Source organism: Octopus bimaculoides, chromosome 9, assembly GCF_001194135.2.
Source record: "Octopus bimaculoides isolate UCB-OBI-ISO-001 chromosome 9, ASM119413v2, whole genome shotgun sequence".
Lineage (NCBI taxonomy): Eukaryota > Metazoa > Mollusca > Cephalopoda > Octopoda > Octopodidae > Octopus > Octopus bimaculoides.
In genome coordinates, this window is record NC_068989.1 from 84,206,996 (window position 1) to 84,212,302 (window position 5,307).

General features: G+C 37.8%; 1 protein-coding gene across 1 annotated transcript in view; it reads left to right on the plus strand.

The window, feature by feature from the left end:
- The first annotated feature begins 37 nt into the window (after nucleotides 1-37).
- Nucleotides 38-5,307, plus strand: part of LOC106879500 (uncharacterized) — a 44,510-nt gene continuing 39,240 nt past the window's right edge. The window contains exon 1 of the mRNA XM_014929105.2: nucleotides 38-379. The gene's annotated coding sequence lies outside the window, so the exon portion shown is untranslated. The remainder of the gene's footprint in view (nucleotides 380-5,307) is intronic.

Here is a 5,307-nt window from a genome sequence, read left to right on the forward strand (position 1 = left end):
ATATATATATATATATATATATATATATTACATTTACATATTAATATATAACCCAAGCGCAATATATATATCTATTTATACATATATATATACTCGCATTCCAGTATATGGAAAAGACGTCCTAAACAGCAAACCAGCTGTTAGCCAAGTTTTTCAACTCTACATTTAACCAAGTGACAATATAATCGGAAAAGAACACCAAAAGTGGTCAGTTGATAACCAAGTTTCAGAACTCATATCAAAGAGGCCAGTTATTTCTCAAACATATATATATATTCTATATTATACATCATATATTATATATATATATATATATATATACATATATAAATATTCTCACATACAACAGTTAGACTTTGGACAAGAAAACTAGATAGTGGTAAGTATCCATTTTCTTTTTTTTTTTTGCTTTTTATCATTGCTTTTCCATTTTTCTTAATGGTAAACCCGTGTGTGTATGCGCGTGTGTGTGTGTGTGTGTGAGAGAGAGTGTGTGTGTTTGTGTGTACGTATGCTTAAATATCGTATATCTGTTAGATTACGTATGTGAGTATAATGCATAAATATTTACGTATGAATGCGTATGCAGATATATATATATATGTGTGTGTGTGTGTGTGTGTGTGTGTGTGTGTGTGTGTGTGTGTGTGTGTGTGTGTGTGTGTGTGTGTGTATTTCTATGTATATATTTGTATATACCTAGAAATATGCGAGCATGTATGCATACATGCTCGTATATGTCTATCTGCATAGATATGTATACAGGTGTAGATATACATATAAACACATGTATACATACCTTTGTAAATGTGTATGTAAACATACATGTGTCAGTAAACCTGTGTATGTATAATGTATATGTACATGTATATACAGGTGAACAAGCATGTATAATACTTATATGTGCATGTGCAGGTGTGTTTGCTTGTGTGTGAGTGTGCGTGTGTGTTTTCATGATGCATATCTTTTTTATGGTCTAATTTTCTGATGTTCGAGTAAAAAAGTTTACCTAATTAGCTAAAAACACACACACGCACACACAAACAGAAACGGGAATATACATATATACAAATGCAGGTATGACATAACGAGTGACTAGGTCGAATCAAATCCACCCGCTTGTCTTCCATCCACTTTCCGACCACCCAGCCTCACTCGGGAGCCTTGAGTCGCCCCGATCCGAAGGTAAAAGACATGTAGTGGAGCGAATCTATGTCTTCATGTGCGGCAAACCTACACAACTGTGCCTCCATCCGACTTTGTTTCCTCATAACAACAGATAAAGGGATATTTTTAGATGAAATTTTTTTTATAAATATGCTTCGAATGCTGCAGATTCTAATCATATCGGAATTTGTTGTGAAAAACTTTTCCGCGGGTGGGAAGGGAAATTTCTGAAAATTCACAAAAGTCGACTTTATTACCTCATAACTTTCAGAAAAATGAGTAATTTTAAATGAAATTTTCTACAAATACCTTTCAGGTGGTGTAGATTACGATTATATCGGAATATTTAATATGAAAAAGAAAGTGCTGGACTTGCACACATACATATTAACACGCATCGCAATTTTTTTACGAAATTTCAAGTTTCATTTTTTGATGTGCCAGGATATATGTGTGCAAGCCTATCAATTATGGGTTTTATATATATATATATATATATAAATTCCAATATGATCGTAATATACACCATCCGAAAAGTATATATAGAAGATTTCATGAAAAAATATCCATTTTTCGCAAAGTTATGAGGAAACAAATTCAACACATGGGAATTTTCCGAAATTCCTCTCTCCGCACTCGGAAAAACTTGTTCACAGCAAATTCCGATGTAATCAGAAACCTACACTAGCTGAAACATGTTTGTAGAAAATTTCATTAAAAAATATCTATTTTTCTGGAAGCTGTGAGGAAACAAAACCGGTGTGTGTCCAGAAATACATCGTATACAAACATACATGCATACATAAACATATTTAGGCATATATATGTCTCCGTCTCTCACCGATTCTGTTACCTCAAAACTTTCAGAAAATAGGATTCTTTTAATGAAACTTTATATAAATGTATACCAGGTTAATGTACATTCCGACTGTATCGGAATTTAATGCGAATAAAATGTTGGTGGGCTCGCACATAAACATACTGACATCATAGAGACACCAACAAAATGAAACTTGAAAATTTGACAAAAATATGTGTCGTGAGCCTGGATGTATGTTTGTGCGCCTACCAGTTCTGGTTTTCTATTTTTTCTGTTGTTGTTGTTTTTGTTTTTTGTTTTCTTCACATACAAATTCCGATATAACCCATATCTACATCATCTGAGGGGTATTTGTAGAAATTTTCACCTAAAAATACGCGTTTTTCTGAAAGTTATGAAGAAATATATTCAACTCGTGTGAATTATCCGAAACTCCTCTCTCCCTATATCGGAATTTGTAGTGAATAATTTTTCACTGCAAATTCCGATATAGTTGGAATCTACTCCATCTGAAAGGTATTTGTAGAATATTTCTTTGGAAAATATCCATTCTTTTCCAAGATATAACGAAACAAATTTGGTGGGGCACGCTTGTGCAGATATACCCACGTTTATTCATATAAACACATGCTTACTTGCAAGCAGACGTGTAAACAAGCAAGAAAGTGTTTATGTATATGTGCGCGCGTTTGTTTGTAGACACACACACGTACATACGTTCATACGCATACATATATAACAAAGACAAATACCCATATATACGTTATGACACGTGGACACGCACATACACACGCATTTAATATATATTGTATATGTATATACCTATGAGCGGCTTTGAGTTTGTGCTTGCTCTGCCACCACCGCCTGACAACAAGCGTTCGCTTATTTACGTCATCGTAACATAGAGTTCGGCATCTTAAGAAACCAGGGTCCGATTCGCTCGACTAAAACCCTTCAAGGCGATGCCCCAGCATGGCCACAGTCAAATGACTGAAACAAGAGATAGATTAAAGATGCAAACACACACACACACACACATACACACAACAAAAACGGTGAACAGATTCAAGCGGAACATAACTTACTTGAAACTTAAGTGAGACTAATCCAGCCGGTGCTCAACGAGATTTGCTAGAAATAGCAGCCAAACATCTCTCAAATCACACTCAATAGGCTTCCAAAGCGGGAATGTAGTGTCCTTAAGACATAACGTCTGCAAAGTAAAATACTGAGGGATAGTCACGGCTGGAAAGTCTTCCATCCTATGTCTGATCAATCAGTGTTTATTAAGCTTTTTTACAAAGTCCCATGAACATCACCGGAATCACTTGCTAGAAACAGCAGGCAAACCTTCCTCAACTGGAAGATATATGAAAACATACGGGATGATCATGGCTGGAACGGTACTGATCCTAGACCTGCTCTCAGCAGAGGATGAAACATCGAAGGCGAGTCAACTGCGTCGCGCGACTACTAGATATAGCAGCCAAGTCTCCCCAGAAAGTACATGCTACTGTACTGAACAGGGACGGGTCGCGTTAGATTATGTAGTCCCGGGGTAACACCTTAAAGAGACAGGATGGTCACGGCCGGAATAGATTTGATTAGAGCTTTGACCCGGGTTAAACAGCTGCAACGGCATGCTTGTTATGCAACAGCGCGAGCAGCAGCTATAAAAGGCGCAGCAGCAGCAACATCAACATCAACAGTGGCAGCACGAAACTAATTAAAGCACGCACCTTGCCTGTCAACAACAACAACAACAACAATAATCATTACACAGAAATAACAGCACTGACAATTACAACAGGCACTACTACTGCTGATATTACAACTATTACTGGTGGTGGTGGTGGTGGTAGTAGTAGTAGTAGTAGTAGTAGTAGTAGTAGTAGTAGTACGATATTAAGTACGATTTAATATTCTTATATGCATATATATATATATATATATATATATATATATATATATATATATATATATATATATATATATATATAGAGAGAGAGAGAGAGAGAGAGAGAGAGAGACAGACAGACAGACAGACAGACAGAGACAGACAGACAGATAGATAGATAGATAGATAGACAGACAGACAGACAGACAGATAGATAGATAGATAGATAGACAGATAGATAGATAGATAGATAGATAGATAGATAGATAGATAGATGGATGGACAGACGGATAGACCGACAGACAGACAGACAGACAGACAGTGGTGGTATGAGTACAGACCGGTTGTTGATCAAACTAAGTCCTAAAAATCATGCGGTTTTATTTTTAGTCATCCTTTTTTTCAATTCTTTCTTATAATTTCTCTGCAATTCGTGTATCTCGGGACCCATTATCCAATACGTTCTTTCTTTTGGGTTATAAGCATGTGGTCGTATGGGTTCTTCGCTGTTATTTCTAGCAGGTCGACCGCGGAAGAGGGTTGTCGCTTTCGTATGTAAACAGACTGAGAGATGCAACATGATGCAGCTGACAATAACATATGCTCTCTCACTCACACACACACGCACACACACACACACACACACACACTCACACATACACACATACATACTCGCTCACACATACTCGCTCACACACATGCACACAGGCCCACACAAACACACAGACGTATATATCTGTCTACTGACACACACATAAAGACATTTACGGAGACAGGCATGAACTTTTATAAACACAGGCGTGGCAACGTCGTTCGTTGACAAGCGAGAAGCTTGCTTCCGTTACATGGGTCTTGCGTTCAATCCCACGACGCGGCACTTTCGGGTCTAGTGTCTACTAGTTTAGCCCTAGGCGGACCAAAGTCTTATGAGTGAATTTAGTCAACGGAAACTGGAAGAAGCCCGTTATGTATACTGGACCGCTGAAATCTACAAGTTCTTTTCATTCTCTCTCTGTTTATTTTCTCTTATTCCTTTCCGTTGAAGAGCATAGGCTCGAAACATAAAAGACCTTTTCATTTCCCCGAGGGTCAAATTAATACACTTGCTTGTTAGGGCATTCAGCTCACGATCGTAAGGTCGTGAGTTCAATTCCCGTCGACGCATTGTGTCCTTGATCAAGACACTTTATTTCACGTTGCTCCAGTCCACTCAGCTGGCAAAAATGAGTAGTACCTGTATCTAAAAGGGCCGGCCTTATCACACTCTGTATCACGCTGACTCTCGTTGAGAACAACGTTAAAGGTGCACGTGTCTGTGGAGTGCTCAGCCACTTGCACGTTAATTTCACGAGCAACCTGTTCCGTTGATCGCATCAGCTGGGACCTTCGTCGTCGTAGCTGACGGAGTGCTCTTATATATATA